Genomic DNA, 19,909 nt, shown 5'->3' on the forward strand with positions numbered 1-19,909 from the left:
CAGACTGCATTGTAAGGCAGGCAGTGGGGCAGGGGACCTCTGCCTTCAAAGGGCTAGCAGTTCAGGGGCAGAAACAAGTTGGAAATGCTTAAAGTGGGCATCAGTTCTGCCATGTGGTTAAGATCACGAGTCCCAGCCCCAGCTCCACCACTGAGTGGGGCTTCTCTGAGCCTCACTCTGTAGTCACTACTAGTATCCAACAAATGTTTTTAGCTCTGCCCTCGCAAAGCTGACCCCCTCACATGGAGTTGGACAAGCAAATAAACCCTCAAACATGTCAGACAGGGGGCCTTGGGTCTAAACCCTTCCTCTCCCTCTCTCTAGACTCCGAGTTGCAATTCACCCCCTTCAGACCATCACAGACAGTTGACCATGCTGGTGAGAGCAGGCCCCAGGCACAGGCAATTTGCGTGGAGGGATTTCAGAGTCATGGTGTTGCATTATTCAATTTATTTAAAGCCCTAATAGTTTCTTCCAGGCTGCTAAGAAACCCATATTTTATTCCATTTGATTGTGATTTGTTTGATTAAAAGTTGCTCTGGATAACATGGTAGAGGATAATCAGGGTTTGTGATGGGTTGAACAGTGTGCCCCCCAAATTCATATGTTGATGTTCTAACCTGTGGCACCTGAAAATGTGACCTTATTTGGAAAGAGGCACATTGCATATGTAACTAATTACAATGAGGTCATCCTTAGGGTCACTGGTCCCTGATCCAATAAGACTGATACGGTTATTAAAAGGGGAAGTTTTAACACAGACATGGACAAAAAGGAGTGCACCATGTGAAGGTGAAGGCAGAGATTGGAGTGATACATCTATAAACCAAGGAAAGTCAAAGATTGCCAGCCAATCATCAAACGTTAGGGGAGAGGCCTGAAGCAGATTCTTCCTCACAGCCCTCAGATGGAACTAACCCCACCATCACCTTGATTTTGCACTTCTGACCGCCAAAACAGTGAACCAATAAATTCCCATTGTTTAAGCCAATGGTTTGTGGTACTTTGTTATGGTAGCCCTTGCAGAGTAATACAGGGTTCTAATTTGGTTTCTATCTGCTGGATGACTTGGGCAAGTCCTTTCTCTGGGCTTCCATTGTAAAGGCAGCACAACCCAGTGGACAACAACAAAGGTTGGGGCCTGCCAACCTGGCCTTGCATCCAAGCTCTGCCACTTACTCGCTGTGTGACCTTGGACAAGGCCCTCTATCCATAGAAAGAGATAAAATACTACATAGCCTCCAAGTGGCCTCACAGCTCAAATATTCCACAAGCCAAATATAAATAATATTAAGAGTTTAACATGATGAGTCATTTGCAAGACCATCAGGACTATCGTAACTGGACTGTGAGCAGACAGGACCCTCTGCAGAGGATGCAAAATGAAATAAATGACAGGTGGAAACAGAAGGCCTTTTTGCTGAGGTGGCTGATTTCTATCGTAGCAGGATGTTTGTGATCCACCTGAAGTCACTGGGCCCTTCATCAAGTAGAAAGGCCAGGGCTGGTGAGCACAGCTCCCAGCATAGGGTTATCAGGATGCTGTAGGGAGGACATTGCTGCCATTGTGTCACGAAGTCCAAGACTGACCATCTCTTAGATGACCACATGGTTGAAGAGCAAGGCCACCATCTGCACCAGGAGGCAGAGCAAAGGAAACTGCAGCTTGGCAATTCAAAACATCTTCCAGTCCAGTTAATTTTTGTTATTGAGTAATAACTCAAAATAAATATTTTGTTATTCTAAGTACTCTGTGTCCATCCTGAATCAAAAAATGGCTTAGATTCCAGGCTCTTCGAGGGCCTACAAGTGTTCCATCCTCTTCACCGCTCTCAGGGAAGTCTCCAAAGGAGCCAGCTCCCTCCGGTTGCTCCCTGCAGGCCGGAAGGCCATGCATAATTAAAAACTTGGTGGGTTTTTTGCAATGTTTACTGTAAACTCATGGAGGGGCTTCTTGAGACATTCTTAGTGTTGTGTTAGGAGCATTGTGTGTTCCTATTTCTCTGTGGGAAAAACAGAGAAATCTCAGCAACAACACAACCTGCCCAGCAAAAATCCCAGCTGTTCCTGGCAGGAAACTACGAGATCTCTTAGCAGCCGGCTGTCGGATGCCTAGCCCTGGACTGGATGCTGTGTAGGGGTAGCATAACAGACATGACAGCAAGTGAGACCTGCCCAGAGAACAGTGGAGGTCTCCCCCTCACATTCCTACCTGAGCAAGGCTCAGGCTGGGGTTTCAGCAAAGCATGGCTGAAACGGGGTGGTCCCAGGGAAGAACATCTTGAAATGCCCCAGAGAATTCATGAGCATCAGTGGCCTGGTGGGGAAAACTTGGGCAAAGTATGTGATACAGCTGACCCACTGCACATGAGTATAACCAGTTACACATTGTCACATGGCTGTGGGGCACTTGGCCAATAGTACAGAGATCACAAACACACGTTTGTGAATAAATAATGTATCAATCACCCACTCTGTGACAGGCAGTGTTACTGGAGTTGGGGACACCATGTAAATCCATAGACAAAGTAGCCAATAACTCCTGGCCTTGTGGAGCCTATATTCTAACAGAACAATGCTGGGAAGTGACAATACAATCTGCAGAAGATAGAGTTTTATGAAGCCTCTGCGACTGGCTTACATTGTGACTTGCAATGCCATTGTCCCTCTTCTAGCCTTCAGTTGCCTCATCTGTAAACTGAGACAAAGAGGCCAGCATTCTCTTGAGAAGACACTGGTTCATCCCTCAACTATCTTTGTGACTAAGGACAGATTATTTAACCTTTCTGTGCCACAGATACTTCCTACCAATATTGGGGAAACAATTGAGGTAGTACATGTAGATAGCTTTGCACAGTGCCTGGCACATAATATACCTTCAGCAAGTGCTACCATTATCTAAAGAAAGTAAGACCAAGTGAGCTTAACCCCTCCCTCTACTGTCTTGTCTTTAGGAGGTTTTCTTCTCTCCAAAGAGCTCAGGGTCTACAGGTCTTTGTCTCTCCAGAGCTCAGCATCTCTCTTGGGTCTCCTGACCTGAGCCAAGAGACCTATCCCTCCATAGATTTCCTCACACGCTGCAACGGGGAGGAGCCAGCCTTGAAAGTCATTTCCTGAAAGAGGCATCATAGTAGATAACATAAGTCGTCAGCTTGCTCTGTGGTCAAACCAGGTATGAATCCAGGCTCTGCCCCTTAACAGCTGTGTGACCTCAGGCTGGTCATTTAATCACTCTAGAGCACTTCAGTAGAGCTAGTGCCTCCCACGCAGGGCTGTCGTGAGGATGAAGCCAGAGAGTGAGCTAGAGTGCTTAGGATGGCAGCACAGAGACAGGGGCCAATAGGTGTTGGCGATGATGACAATAAGCTCCTAAAGAGACCCATAGCAGAAGAGAGAATAGATGTATGCCTCCAGACATCACTGAGCTCTCTGTCCCACTCTAGAAAGGAGACAGCCAACCCCTGGGAAGGCCTGGAGCAATTTGATGTGAATTTTCATTAACAGCCTGAATAAAAACATGGAAGGTTGGCTTATCAAATTTGAAGATGATGTAAAGTTGAAAGGAAAAATAAATAAATTAAATGAAAGTCTGATCCAAAAATCTTTCAGCAGTTAGGAATGATAAGTGGTAGCCAAAGTCCTGTGTTTGATCCCCCAAAAGCTGACGGCACATGCTTGGTAAGGGACACATGGTTTAACAGCAGCAAGGCTTAGAAAAGGCATGGAGTTTTGAATCAAGGGTGAGTTTAGGCTAGATTTGTAATCCCAGCACTTTGGGAGGCTGAGGCAGGAAGATCACTTGAGGCCAGGAGTTCGAGACAAGCCTGGGCAACATAGTGAGACCCTGTCTCTACCAAAAATTTAAAAATTAACTAAGTATGGTGGTGTGCTCCTGTAGTCCTAGTTAGCTGGGAAGCTGGGGCAAGAGTATTGCTTAAGCCCAAGAGTTCAAGGTTGCAATGAGCTATGATCACACCACTACACTTCAGTCTAAGTGATGAAGCAAGGCCCTGTCTCAAAAAAAAAAAAGAATGAGTTTAGAAAAGTTATCTATATGGCATGGATTCAAAAGAGTTATTGCTGACTTAGGTCACATTAATAAAAGCATAGTGTCTACAATAAGGGAGGTGAGAGTCCTCTATTTTACCCTGAAAAATTACTGTTCTATTTCTGTATGTCTTGACCATTTGTCAAGAGAGATGTTGCTCTTCTAGAACATGAACAGAAAACAGATGCAAAGGATCTCAAAACCATGCTATTATTGAATGGGCTCACCAGGAAACAAACTCTGAGATGGAGATTGCTGTATTGCAATTTTATTAGGAAGTGCTCTTGGGAACAACACCTGTGAGAGTAAAGGAAGCAAATTTGAGCAGAGGGAGAAATAGAACTGTGTTGCTGCTCCAATGAAAGCCTCATTAAACTTATGGAGAGCTGGAATGCCCCTTTGAAATTGCTCTGAATTGAGGTGAAGGGGATGGAGCTCTGTGCCTCATATCACCCACCCATGGAGAACACTTGCTCCCAGGCAGAAGGCAAACAGAGCTTGGACATGGCAGCTCCTTTTGACCAAGTGCAATTCCTAGGGAGAGACTTGGCTTAGAGCCATGAGCAAGCAGCACTCCTAGAAGCTCTGGTAATAAGTGCCTAGCCCTGAAGGACAGCCTGGGCAATGCATCTCAGCATCTATATAGTCTACCCCTTGTACCACCCAGATCTGCTTGTTTCATCTAAGTTCTGGGAACAGCATATTCTGGCCCCTGGATTCCAGTTGTCTCTTTTCTTGGGGAGACTTATAGGAGGAAGGTTAGTGGGACAAACTACAGCCACCACTGCTGCACGTAGTACTCTCAGTTCCCCTCCTCCACTTCTCTAGGTTCCTTTCAGCAGCACCTAGCACCTCTGTGCTCATCCCGTATCATGCCCAGACCTCATTCCTAGAGGGTCTGAATCCCTGGTTGCCATCCCGTCCTCAGGCGTCTCTGGATCCCAGGTACTTACTTCACAGATGTCTGTGCTTCTCAAATTACCCAGTTTATTCCTATTCAAAACTGGGCAGGAAAGAACAAAACACTCCCCAGTGTATCACCTTGGCGCCAAATACATTCTTCCCTGTTCTTTCATGGCATAATGACAACTCCACTTCCTCTTGACCACCAGGGTCCCTTAACTCTGCCAGACTAGTGACATTTTTTCCTTGCCTTCTGGTCCCTCAATGTAAGCAGCCCGAAGACACTGTGTAATGCCATAGCTTAAAGTTTAATGTGGCTTTTCCAGTGTCCCCTGATGAAAGCATGCACCCTCTGGAAACCAGGACTTCAAGACCCACAGACCCTAGTTTTGTGTAGACAGGAAGCACAGGTTCCCCAAGTGGGTCCTTGGGAGTGATGGTAAACAGAAACATTCCTACTTCTACCTCTTGCTCCCTACACTCATGCATTTTACTGACTGGGAACCATTTAGTGCTCACTGATTTAGGGTGCATACTGCATCCTGGGTGATGATATCCTATGCTCACGGACATCATCTCCAAACTGATGCTTCAGCTGCACTTTCAAAGGCTACTTCATCACTCTGTCGAGTCAGCAGAGTCTGGTGGTATAGTTTGTGATCATCTCAAAGGGTCCTATAGTCTTATATTACTGTGAAGTGGTTCTCTTAGTCTGATGCAATGTTATTTATATAGGATCCTGGATTACTGGATCAAATATTCCATAAGCTATCAGATGAGGGTGCAGACTGAAGTCCTGCAGACAGGAGAAGTAAACCCATAGCCAGAATGTATGTCCATTCCAGTCAAAATGAGTCAATTTCTCTGTCAGAATGAAAGGAGTTCAATGTAATTAACTTGCCACCAAGTGGTCAGTTGGTCTCCTTGAAGAATGGTGCATATTAGCATATCAGCCTTGGTCTCTGTTACTGGCAGGGTGGACATTGGACAATGGCAGCAGCTACGCTGGCTTTACTGAGTAGGAACCCCAGACCGTCAATACCATGTGTAACCTCTATTCTTGCTCCCATAACTTCCCTGTTCATGGGTCCATTTCTGCCAGCATGAGGATTGCCAGTGACAGAGGCTGGCTAATACCAACCATCTGAGTCATTCTGCCCACCTGGTGCCTCTTCCATGGCAGATACTCTCTAATGGGTGTCAACATGTCATTCAAAGATCTTCACACTCCATAACATGTCCCATTGGCTCATCCTTGTGGTCTTTCCTGGGCCTTCTTATCTCTTCTCCTGATCTTTCCCCTTCTAGAACTGTGACCAATGGTTCAGTCATTCACTGCTTCCCATGAGTCCATATATGTTCTACCTCAGGCCACTGCTCTTTGTACACAAAATTGATGACCAGGTAGACCAGGTACATTGCCCAGGGCTCTTCTGAGGATTACTCCAGTGAGAGGATTACTCCACTTTGCTGGTTTTCAGGGCCACCCTTGAATGGGACTGTCATGTATCAGCTGTTTTATTTCCAGTTCATACCTAGATACCAAGTCAACACATCCATAAACAGAGCTTGGGTTTTTTCTACCCCATCAGTTAGTCTTAAGGAACTCCACCCTTGAAGGCACAGATGGGAGCTGATTGACAGTGGTGGACGACAGGGAAGTTTGGGCTCCTTCTTGGGCAGCTTAGTGGTATCATCTGGCTCTGTTCATGCCTGATCCCAGACATGCCACTGCCATGTTACTGCTGGTATCACCCAATTCTATCACTTGTTGGTTCCATATGAATCCAGTTCATGCTGGACAGTTTGCTTTATGGTCACTTGATGTCTTATGGTCAGGGGCTCCATCTCTACCAGGGCCCAGTGGCATGCTAAGAGTTATTTTTGAATAATGTATAATTCTCTATTGCAGGTGGCATGGCCTTATTCCAAAACCCTAGGACTCTATGCAGTAATTTTCCTTTTAGAGCCTACTGTAAACTCCACGTCACTTCTTTTTCTTCTACAGATACCTATAATACCATGAAGTCTATCCAGTTGTGTAGCTCACAGTTCTCTCTCCTGCAGAGCTGGAAGCCTGTCATGTCACTTGATAAATGGGTTGAAGCAGTTCTCCCAAGTATGGAGTATACTGCCTCCAGAAACCAAAGAGGCCCTACTATGGTTTGAATGTGTCCCCCAAAAGGCATGTGCTGGAAACTTAATCCCCAATGCAACAGCATTGGGAGGTGGGACCAGTTGAGAGGTAATTAAGCCAGGAGGCCTTTGCCCTCCTGAATGGATTAATGCTGTTATTAGATTATTGCCATTATCATGGGAATGGGTTTCTCATAAAGGGATCAGTTTGGCTCCCTCTCATGCTCTCTTGCTCTTGCCTTTCCACTTCCTGTCATTGGATGATGCAGCAAGAAGGATGTCATCAGATGCTTGCCCCATTATCTTGGACATACTTGCCACTTTTTGTTTACTCAGTTTTATTGACATGATCTCATCAGTTCCACAGACCAATGCCATATTCTACCAATTGTTTAGATAGTTCTAGACCTCTTGGACTAGATTAGACAAGAGTGTTACCTAAGCCTGGTGAAAGACCTTACATGTATGCAATTTTTCACCCCCACGAGAATGTGACCTGCTCTGGTGCTCCTTCCTAATAGAGATCAATGATCAGACACCATCTGCTTGAAGTTGTGTTCAGCTCTCTAGCAAAACCACAGCACTGCAACTGGGGTCAGTACTTAGTCAAATTGTGGTACCCTATTCTCATCCTCCATGGTGCATCTCATTTTTGTAGGCTTCAGTTGGTGAATTAAAAGGGAAAAGAATGAAGTCCACTACCACTGCGTTCTTTAGGACTTTCAAGGTGGCACTAATCTCTGCTATTTCTTACCTGAAATGCAGTATTGTTTTTCACTTTCCTTCTTTGCTGTGGATGGAAGTGAAGGAGTTTTGGCGGCTTCTACTTGGCCCTTCCCACAGGGATACCTTATATCTCATAGTCCAAGGCACCAAAGCAGAAGGTTTGCCAAATACAGGTATGTTCATTACAGTTATACTTTCAGGAAGTGGGGAAATGTCCCTGGGGTGGCTCTGTGGATGCTGTGGGAATCAGATCTGTGCTAGGACTGCATTAATGACCTGACCTCATCTGCATCCACTCTAACAGTGGCCAGGATGACCCCAGTCCCTGTTTATCAAGGTCAATGCTGGTATTTGCCATTTCTCAGTAAACAAGTCCTAAAAGGACGGGTGGTTATCACTGGACACAGTTGCCATGGTGAGGTGGGGTCCTTCCTCATGAGGACCTCCCTCTCCTGCAGTCAGTGGACTGGCTCAGATCCAGAGACTGGGCAAAGGGTCATGTTTTCACTCTTCTTTTTTTTAGCTGAAGACTACTTTTAGTCTCCTGATTATCCATCTTTGATTTTTTTTTTATTTTGTAGATCAAACAATACCCTTGTTAGCATTCCCAAGAACAGGGTGACCAGCTCAGCCCAGTTTGCTCAGGACTTTCTTGGTTTTAGCATTGAAACTTCCACACCCTGGAAAAATTGACACAGGTGCTCATTCTACACTAAGAACATCACATTCTACTAGCCATGCACATTAGTCTGCAGGTCAGGCCCCCCTGCCGCCACTCTGACCTTACTGCTCATCATAATCACTGTGCCCACCTTGCTTCTGACAGCCAAGCACCACCTCTGGTCTCTGTTCCCTCCTAGCATGATGATTGCTACCAGAGAGCCCAGTTCTATAATGATGTCTCCTGAGGCCACGCCTGTCTACAGAGGCCACTCACCGCTGAACCCTCCCTGACGCTGGTACCATCTCTCACTGCTTTGGTGAATGGCAGCTGTCGGGGCCCTTCTGTGGACCACAGTCAGTTGGTAGGTTTTCCGGCTTCCATGGAATATCCTCACCAGCATGCCGGCTCCTCAGAGGTTTCCGATTCCTCCTCCTGACATCTGCCGTGGTAATTCTGGCATTTCTCCCTCACATAGCGTGGGCCATATCTCCTACCAAGCTTCCATGAGCCACCAGGCAGCATACATCTCAGGGTCCCTGCAGGGTGTGAAATCCTCTGTTAAGGGAGAGGCCCTACGTTGATAAACTCTTGCTCATTCAGTTTTTTATTCCACTGGTCCTTATTCAGCCCCTCAGTGTGTCCTGCATCCACTCCTGGACCTGCCTGGATGGTGGTGTGTCCTGCACCAACCTCCTTTCCTCCTTCTGAAAGCTCAGCACTTACCCACCTGGTTTGTGCAGTGGCTTGGTCCAGTGTCCGGGAGAGAAGCTGAGGTAGATGCTGCATGGGTAGCATGTTGTCTTGTAAGACAGAGGCCTCTACCTCAACTTCAAGCCTGGGCAGTGCGTTATCCTTTCACAGCCGGAAAATGACCATTTAGGCACGCCCAGAGGATTCCAGGGCCCTGGAGCTTCAAGGTGCTCAAGTTCATTGACCCCAAGTCTCATAATCGACTCCTTCCCAAGCAAGGCTGTGACTGTGGCATAGCCAACTTACCCAGGGTGAGAGTTCAGTCTTCTCTGAAGCTTCAGAGAACATGCTGGGCTTCTCTGAAGCTTCACCCTTAGAATTAAGTCTGGGTCCTGAAAAGCAGCTTTCTCATCTCTCAACTGCTGGACAAGTGCATCTCTTTATGTCACGGAGGAAGTCCACGACTTGCACACTTTGCCTTAAAGTGGTAATTAATCACCTACAGCCTTTTATTGTTTTTTTTCAATCCATTGATTGCATTCAGTAAGAGCCATGCAATTTCATTGTCCTTATAATTACTGATTTCCCCAGTCCTCTCCAGCTCCTGAAATATGCAGCCTTCCCTGCATTCTCTTCCATCCCAGTTTTTCCACCAGAGAAAAAGCCAGCCATTGCACCCACAGTTGAAACGATGGGCCTGGAGCTCTTAGCCCTCCACCTCCAGCCTGTGATGGGGTCCTCAGTGCCCACTGGGCAACAGATGATCCAGCTCCACAATCCCAGCTAGAGTCCACTTCCTCAGACCACTGCTGGTTCTGGCCCTCTTTGGCTCGATTTCCTGGGACTGCCATGAAGACTTACACGCAGGAAGTGTATTGGGATGTCTGGGGATCAACACCTGTGGGAAGTAACAGACGCCAGGTCAGGCAGAGAGAGGCTGAACTGCAGTGCAGCTGCAGCACAGGCCTCAGCCAAGCCCCAGGGATTCTAGAGCTGGGAATGACTTTTCAGAGATGCGTCTACCAGTCATTCAATTGGGCTGTGACCTCCTCCCCCGCATGTGGGGAGGGGCAAGACCTTGGGAGATCCAGTGCTTCCTGCTCAGGGGAACTCCTGAGGAGGGGCTTGGCCTCAAGTCAGCAGCGGGCCACACTCTGGGCAGCAGAATGAGCTCCTCGGTCCCCAGGGGGCATCTGGGCAGTGCATCCCAGCATCCACTACACAAGCGATGTGAGGAAAGGCTGAATGAACAAAGGCCTGGAAAAAGATGATCCCAGGGATGTGATGTCGCACTCAGAGCTCTGAAGGATGGGCCCGTGCCCCAGGAAGCAGACTTGTGCTGCAGGACCTCACGGACCGGCACAGCAACAGTGAGTGATCACGAGAAGAAGCCCAATCTCACCTCCAAGGAAGATCTCTGAGCAGTGTGACCCTCCGGAGATGGAGTGGGGGAAATGCTGGAGGCCCTGTGCTCCTGTCTCTGCTATATACAAGCAGAGGCTCTTCCATCTGTTGTCCAACTCATATCACAATGAGACAAAATTCAACAATCTTTATAAGCGTCCCTTCCAACGTTAGCTTTTGGAGACTCAGGGTACAATGACTGCCTGAACGGTGCAGAGGGTGAACTTGAAGGAGCTCTGCTCTTGAGCATCAGGAGCAATGCCCGCACTCAGTCCCATTTTATTTTAGGACTCCACTTGAGGTGCTGGGCGGGTCTAAAGATGGAGACCACAGGGTGGGAGGATTTAATGCCTTTGCAGCGAGCTGTGGAGTCCATGGTGACATGGGCCATCCTCCAGAAGGAGCCCGGGGAGTCCACCACGCCAAGGCTCCCTGCTGTCACCGCATGCCCCTCCAGCTGGAACATGGATCCACCAATTCTGTGCCCAAACGGGTGTGCGTCCCTCTGTGTGTATACAGACATGCACACGAGCTCTTCCCAACACAAATATATATTTAAGATTTACTGTTCTGGAAAACCTAGTGAATAATGTAAATGATGAAAGCCCGTGTCTGGCAGAAAATATTGTTCAGGCTGCCTCATTGAAATTCAGCCTCTCATGCACACTTGGTAATACACACGCCGTATGAATTATGGATTCTGGGCTTTATCTCTCACACTACACATGAATGTTTGATAAAGATTGTTTCCAATATTATATTTTGTCAAAATGCTCATCTAAAATTCAGTCAAAAATGCTTTTCAGTAATTATGCTCTGACTTCACAGGGAGCAGAGAAGGGGAGAAGGAAAGTGCCCCTCGGTGGGGTCATTGCTTTGTGTGTGCGTGTGTGTGTGCATGCATGCATGTTTTCTGTATTTTTTTTTTTTTCATTCTGGTATTTTTGCTACAGGGGAGAAGAAGGCTGACAGTGTTTACCATGGAAATTCTTTATTCCTCCTGCACGTCCTCATTACAGAAGCAGCTACAATAAGGTCTACTTTTTGCCGTGCAGACACTCAGTGGTTCACTCGTTCCTCAGATATTTTTAAACTGAATGCTGGCTCATTGGCAGCGTGGCCTCAGCCTTGCCTCCCTACAACTCATGCTCCCAGAGCTTCCAGTGGATCCTCTACAGCACACATCCCGAGCCCCTGCTCCTTCACCCCAACCCTGTCCCTTCCTCCAGTGACTCTCCCTGTCCTTCTGCAGATGTGGCAAATCTCTAGTGCCCAGACTCCTTCCTGCAGTCACAGGGGGTGTTACCACCCCAGAATCTTTCTTGACACATGCTCTGAAATTAACAAACTATCAATGAAATGAAGATGACTTAGGAAATAAAACCCGTAAGTCCTCCTGTATACTACAAGGTGGAGCTCAGCCCCTGGAGAGTGGCATTCCAGGCTTTTCCCGACCTGACCACAGCCTCTCTTCCCACTCCCCTCCAGCCATTCCCCTTCTGCCCTCTCTAAGCTCCCTAGTCTCCATTCCATGCCTTTGCTTTTCCTATTCCATCTGCCTAGAATGTTCCTTATCCCTCATCTCCTTGGCAAAGTCCTACTCATGCTTCAAGACCTCTGTGAAGCCTCCTTCCCTTGCCCAGTGTGCACGCATGCTCTCTCTCTCTGACTCTCTCTATATACATATATACACACACATATATATAGACACATGCACGCACATATACATATACATACACATATACACATATGCATCCATCTGTATACCTACACATGTACATATTACAGAGAGTGATACCCCAGGAAAGCTTCTTAACACAGAGCAAGCATGCTACCTAAGTCCACATCCTGAAGTGATTCATGTGTGCATGCCAAAATCACCGTACAAAGAAAATGTAGGTTCTGTGCTCACAAATGGCACTGACCTTCATGGAGCTACAGGGTAGATGATGGACCACTCACAGCACAGATATGGGAAAAGGTCTTCCTTTACCTGCCCCAGGATCCAGGAAAATCAGTACACATTCATTTAACTGCAGATTTCATAGAAAGCAAGGCAGGCAAGCATGAGTGGAGGAGGCCAAACTGACCTCACCATTTTCACCATGGCGTTCCTTTACTCCATGTGACTCAGCACTTCCAGCCTCCACCCTATCCTGCATCGCCCTTGATGCCTTCTTCTCCCTCTTCACTCCCAACCTCCCAGAAACAGACCCTGGGAAGTCCGCATTTCAGACATCCTTGGAATCCCTCCATGTCTCCCCATCCCTGCAGTCCCCACGTGCTTCAGGCCACCACGGTCTGTCCTCAAGGAGCCTGGAACAGCTTCTCACAGTCTTCCTGCCTCCTTCATGTCTCCTCCAACCCATTCTCCCTCTGCAGCCTGGGGGACCTTTCTAAACCCAAATCTAGTAGTCTTGCTCCCTACAAAGAACCCTTCAGTGTCTCTCCATTGCTCTTAGGATAAAGACCAGACTTCCTCCTGTGGTTGAAAGGGAAGGAGCAGCGCTCACCACATGCAGCATTCCGTAAGGCCTGGGCATCCCCCATCAGAAGAGTTGCTGAGAACAGCCATGATGGCCGTTCAGGGAATACGAACAGAAAACCAGCTGGAGCAAAAGATCCTGGGAGCTGGCCATGTCCTGACCACTTTCCGCAGCCTCAGCTCCCCATTCTGCAGCCTGCTCCCTGTCCTCCAGCCCCTCTCATTCTCACCTCCATGCCTTTGCTCTGCTGCCTATCCAGTTTTCTGTTGTCCCCTCACTGCCCAGCAGAGAACTGGGCACCAAACAGGTGACGAACAGGGGTTTTTTAAATGTGTTGGACTCCATGGGAAGCTGGGAAGCATAGGAGCCCCAGAGATCCATCAGGAACACTCGCCTCAGTGCCAGGCAGGGCTCCCCACCTGTCAGCCAGGCATATGAGCTGATCTGACAAATGCAGCCTGGGCCCTGGGGTAGCGTGTGAGGAGGGCTGCTGACAGCTCCTGAGCCCCGCCAGGGCTGAACACATGCTGTTCTACAGCCACTGAGTATTTCAGCATGGCTCTGGTATAAGAGTGACAGCCCCGGAGTTCAGCTATTCCCAGGAGGGCTGGGAGCAGAGAGGATGCCAACAGGGAACCCCCTGGGAGAATCCCTTGCCATGTTTCTTCCATAGTCTGTATAGATCTGCAGCCTTCCTGCCTTTCTTCCACAAACAGTGCCTGCCTGCCTGCCTGCCTACTCTTCGCCAGGTACTGTGCTGGGAACAGGGGTACAAAGATGGAGGTTACAGGTCTCAGCTTTCAAAGTCCTCACATTCTAGGGGTCAGACAGACCACCCAGAAGACACGCACTGAGGGTTTGGGAGAGGTTGGCCAGGCTGATGTGTGAACTCAGAGTCAGAGAGGCCCAACCTACACCAGGCCTGTCAGGGAATCTGCCAGAAGAGGGAACAGCAGGGCTGAGGCCTGAGAAATGAGTAGGAGATCACAAAGGAAAGGGATTGGGAGGCACTTCAGGCATCAGAAGGAACATGTCCAAAGGCCTGGAGGTTAGAGGGCACATGGGGGCGGTAAGAAATAGTTAGGGAGTTCCACACGGCCAAAGCCAAGGGTCAGATGGAAGGTTGCATTGAGATCTGGAGTCTGGACATTGCCCTGGAAACTGCAAGTGGGCAGTGTGCACACCAGGTCACAGGAGGAGTCACAGCCAGAAGCAGACCTCAGACACCTGTGTGCTTCTCAGCTGCTTCCCATCTTGTCTCCAAGACAGCTACCATCACCTCCTCCCCTCCCTATATCTGCATGCCATTCCCTAAAAGAGAAGTGAGACTCCTACACCCAGTGAATCTCAGTGGCCTTGGCTTTTCTTTACAGTAGAATTAAGTGGCAGTGAAGCTATGCTGGATCTCGGCTGAACTTTTTTAAAAGAGCTTCCCCTCTTGGTACACTTGCTCTGAGGAATGCCAACCACCACAGTCTAACTACCCCGAGACAGCCATGCTGTGAGGAAGCCCAAGCTAGGAATGTAAAGAAGGCTCATGGAGAAAGTGATGACAGACAGAGCTCCAGCTGTCTTAGCCCGAGCACCAAACATGTAAGTGAAAGAGCGACTGCAGACATCCCAGCCCTGGCAAATATCACAGGGGCCCCAGACACCTAGCCATAATTGATTTGCCACAGCCATCTCCAGCTGAAGCCCCAGACATCATGGAGAAGAGACAAGGTATTCCTGCTGTGCCCTAGCAAAATTCCTGGCCCAAAGGACCATGAGAATTTAAAAATGGTTGTGGTTTCATGCTCTAAATTTAGGACAGTTTGTTATGTAGCAGTAAATAACTGAAACACCAACCCAGTTATAACAATGAGAATGTATTCTTCAGCTACAAGTAACAGAAAACTATTTGCAGCAGTAGAAACAAACAAATAGGGAGCATTTTTCTTGCACGTCAAGACCAGAGGAAGGTAGCTGCTCAAAGGTTTCGTGAAACCAAGGCCAGCATGTTTACAGCTCCCTTAGCCTTGCCCTCAAGGTGACAAGATAGCTGCTGCAGCTCCAGATATCATGTTCTAACTCCAAACAGGAAGGAGAGGAGGAAAGTTTTGCAACAGGGACATTAAGCCCACTTTATATTACGAGAGCCAAAGCTTTCCCAGAATCATCACCAGTCAACTTAGGTCATCTTAGGTCTCTGTGACCTTAGGTTATATGGCCAGTCCCAGCTGCAAAGGAGACAGGCAGAGTGGGTAATGGGATTATTGTAAGTGGCTTAGATCAGTTATAACCCATTTGCACTGCCACCCAAAAAAAAATTGGAGTTCCCTTGAGCTAAAGAAACAGGGAGGAAATACTGGACAAGCAGCAGCTACATTTGTCTTATCCATGAACTCTTCTTTAACTGCTTTATTGAGGTTTAATTGGCTCCAATAAACTGTATGTCATATTTTAAATGTACAATTTGACAAACTTTGATATAAGTTTAAGCCATGAAATAACCACTGCCATCAAGATAACAAACACATTCATCGCCCCATAGGTTCTTCATTACCTGTTTTCATTCCTCCCTCCTGCCGCACCTTGACCCTGCCCCCAGGAAACCAATGATGTGCTTTATATCACTGTAGATCAGTTCACATTTTATACATTTTCATATCAATGGAATCACACAGCATGTGCTTTTTTGTGTGCTTTCTTTTGCTTAGCATAATTTTTGGAGATTCGCCCATGTCTTTGTGTATGTCAATCATTCATTCCTTTTTATTGCTAAGTTGTATTTTATGGTATGGATATACCATGACTTGTTTATCCATTTCCCTACTAATGGACATTTGCACTTTTTGGCTATTACAAATAAAGCTGCTATGAACATTATGTACAAGTCTTTGTATAGCCATGTTCCTTTCTTCTTGAGTAAATACCTACAAGTAGATTGGCTGGCTCATATGATAGATGTTATGTTAAATTTTTTTTTAACTGTCAGACTGTTTTCCAAAGTGGTCGTTTCATTGTACATCCCCACCAGCTGTGTGTGAGAGTTCCAGTTCCTCCACATCCTCACCGACACTTGATGTGGTCATTACTCCCCAACTTCTTAATTCCCTTAAGGACTCTGATCCAGGCAACCTTTGAAGAAATCATCTGCTGCCCAGTAGGGAAAATCACTAAGGAAAGGAAAAAGAAATAGATACATTTAAAAAAATTAACTTCCATGTGCAAGTCACCTTCACATACATTATCTCATTTAACCCTAGCAACAACATGCAAGGATTATTCATTTTCCCCCACCTCAAAAATAAGGAAACAGGCTCAGAGAGACCAGTGTCACACTGCTATGCCACCTCTGGTCTGTACAACTCCAAGGTCCTTGCTCATTCTCCTTTTCTTTTGGTGTTCGTTTGTTTGTTTTTTGAGACAGTCTCGCTCTGTTGCCCAGGCTGGAGTGCAGTGGCACAATCTCAGCTCACTGCAACCACTGCCTGCCAGGTTCAAGAGGTTCTCCTGCCTCAGCCTCACAAGTAGCTGAGACTACAGGCGTGTACCACCATGCCAAGCTAATTTTTGTATTTTTAGTAGAGACAGGGTTTCACCATGTTGGCCACAATGGTCTCGATCTCCTGACCTTGTGATCTGCCTGCCTCAGCCTCCCAAAGTGCTGGGATTACAGGTGTGAGCCACAGTGCCCGCTCTTCATTCTCCTTTTCTTTCTGTGGCTTGGGCTCACTCTCTTTATCTCCGGAGATGACTTCCTTCTGGAAGACAAAGGGAAATGGGTTTAGAATATAGAAGAGAATGGAGAACTGGGTTTGGGAGTAGGAGGCTCTTGCAAGATACACATCAAAATCAGACCACGGGAGGGGTCAGGGGCAACTTTTCAAAGCAGGTAAATCTTAAGCTAATTTTTCAAAAAGGAGGAAAAAAATGTGGAAAAGCAATTCCAAGAAGTAGAAACCACACAGAAAATCCCCAGAGACATGGAGCATCATAAGATGATCGGAGAACCTCAAGTGACTTGATGACTAGAGCAAAGGTGCTTGCAGGCAGGCCAGGAGGTGATGCTTGGAGAGCTTGGAGGTCAAAGAGAAAGCCAAGTGGTCGACCTTGTTCTTAAAAGCAAAAGGAAGCCATTGAAGGTTTCAGGGAGAGGAGTGAAGTGGCAGGTCTGTGGTTCAGAACATTCCCAGGAAAGGATATTATAGAAGGAGCTCTCTTAGAGAAAGAAGACCATGGGGAGAAGGGAGGTTATTTCTAATTTTAAGGGAGGAATAAGAAGTCCAGAATTAGGGTGCCCAAAAGGACATGTCAAGATAGCAAGAATGGAGCTCTGGTCTGAGCTGCAGATAGAGTTTGGGGAGTTGTCAACATATGAGCTATCACTCAAGACACGCATGTGTAGGTGAGGTCACCAAGGACCTGATATAGAATCAGACATGTATTGAGTAAGCAGAAGAAGAGATGTGTTTTTTTAAAGGAAGGGGGAAGAAACAGAGAAATCGGAGGCATCATAGGAGAGCAGGTGTTATGGAAACAGAGCAGAGTGAATTTCAAGAAGGAAAGAATAGTCAATATTGGCAAATGTCACAGAAAGTCAGGAAAAGTGACTAGATGTGAGTCCCTATGACTTTGGCTGTGAGGAATATCATAGATGACCTCAACTAGAACAGTTTAATTGGAGTCATGAAGACAAAAGTAGATGCTGTCATTCGTGCATGTCATTCACGCTATGAAATTACTCTGGAAAACACTCAGGAAATACTCTACGGTATGGACATCGGGAAAGCACTCCCAGGAAGCTTTGGAAAATAAAGCTATCAGTCATTTGCCAGAGAGGGCAACTTGGACTTGGAGGCCTTCGAAATAGAAGAAGCTGGAGAATGATTATGAGCTGTTAGGAAAGATGAAGAAAGGCTTGAAAAGAACAGGACACAGAGAGGATAAAACGTGGAGCAAGTTTCTGAAGAAGGCGTGAAGTGGGAGGATCTGAGCAGAGGTAGTGGGAGTAGCCTGCAGAAGAGAAGGGAGATAGATGGGAGGGAAGAAGCAGAGAATAGGTTTGGAAAACAGAAAAACCACTAGCTAAACTAATCAAGAAAACAAGCACAAATATGCATAACTAGAAATGAGAATGGGGAAATTACCCCATATAGAGGAAATTTTAAAAAGTGTCATATATTACTGAGCTCGATGTTTTGAAAATAAATTTGAACACATGGACAAAATGGGTGATTTTCAAAAAAGAACATAAATGATGAAAACTAACCTCAGAAAAGATAGGAAATCTAAACAGTCCAATTACCAGAGAAGAAATTGAGAGTGTTGTCAAAAAACCACTATCCATTAAAGCACCAGTTGTAGACAGCTTTACAGGTAAAAATCCATCAGAATTTCAAGAAGCAGATAACTCAATGCTATTTAAACTGCTCCTGAATATTGTAGAGAGGGAAAAGACAACTTAAATCTAAGAATCCAGCAAAACAGTAAAAACAAAAGCCAAAATGGTGAGACAAAAGACTATAGTATGATCTTTAAGACAATATAAATGCAAAAATTTTAAATAAAATATTAGCAAGCAGAACATACATTTTAAAAGGGTAATATGCTAACACCATGTGGGGTTTATTTAAATAATGCAAGGATGGTTTTTTATGAAGGAATCAATATAACTCATAATATTAAAATATCAATAAGAAAACCATACAATTCTTTATATATACTAAAAGATAAGTTGACAAAAATCCAACTTTGTTTCATTATTTAAGAACTATTCACAAAATAGGACCACATGGATAGAGATATCATGACTCAAGCTAAAACCCAGGATCATTTCTAATGACAAATCACTAGAATCATTCCTATCAGTCAGGGACAAGTAAAGGGTGCCCAGTGCTGCCCCTTGCATCATTGTGCAAGTCTTCACCCTGCTGTGTCTGTGTCATTTGCCATGTGATTTTGCAATTCCTCTTCCTAAAGACAGAGTATTCCTCCAGCCTCCCTAATACTGATTTGGCCATGTGACTTTGGTAGAAAGTGGTATAAATGAGAGTGCCAATTTTGAGTCTAAGATTTGAGAAGCATCCTCTGTTCCCACTTAGCACTCTTACATTTCCATCCTCACCATGAAAGGTAGAGGCTAGAATTTGCAACATGATCCAGGGGTGCTGAGGGATGCATGGAGCAGACCTGGACCCAACCTGCAGCTTAGAACCAAGCCCAGCCAGGGCCAACATGCATCAGTCAACCTTCAGTTGACCTGCAGACACTTAAATGAGGATAAATGATTGCTTTGACCTCTGAACTTTGATGATTATTATGCAGCATTATTGTGGCAGTAATACCCATTGCAACAAATATTATTAAATGTTGTTTTCCACCTGCTAACCAATGCAAAATGAGAAAATAAACAAGAAGTTTCAATATTGCAATGAGGATGCAAAATTATCATTTATTAATCATCTGATTGTATACTTCTAAAACACAGGAGGAAACCCCAGTTTTTAAAAACTGTTAAACATTAAAAGAGTTTAGTAAGAATTAATTCATATAAAAATCACTAGCTTTCCTATATAAAACAACAACCAATTAGGAAATAAAAGATTCCATCAGTAAAAATTTTAAAAGATAAAATACCTAGAAATATATTGAACACAAAACGTGCTTAATCTATAGGGAAACATTTTTTCAAACTCCCCTGAAGGACATAAAATAAAACTTCAATAAATGGAAAGCTATTCCTTGCTCTTGGATTGAAAGAGTCATATGGTAAAGATTCCAATTCTCTCTAAATTAATCTATATTAGTGTGATCCAAAATACCAACAGGATTTTAAACTAAACTTGTTGATCCTATATATAGCAAGAG

Source organism: Rhinopithecus bieti, unplaced genomic scaffold (genome assembly GCF_001698545.2).
Source record: "Rhinopithecus bieti isolate Rb0 unplaced genomic scaffold, ASM169854v2 scaffold_81282, whole genome shotgun sequence".
In the NCBI taxonomy this organism is placed as follows: domain Eukaryota; kingdom Metazoa; phylum Chordata; class Mammalia; order Primates; family Cercopithecidae; genus Rhinopithecus; species Rhinopithecus bieti.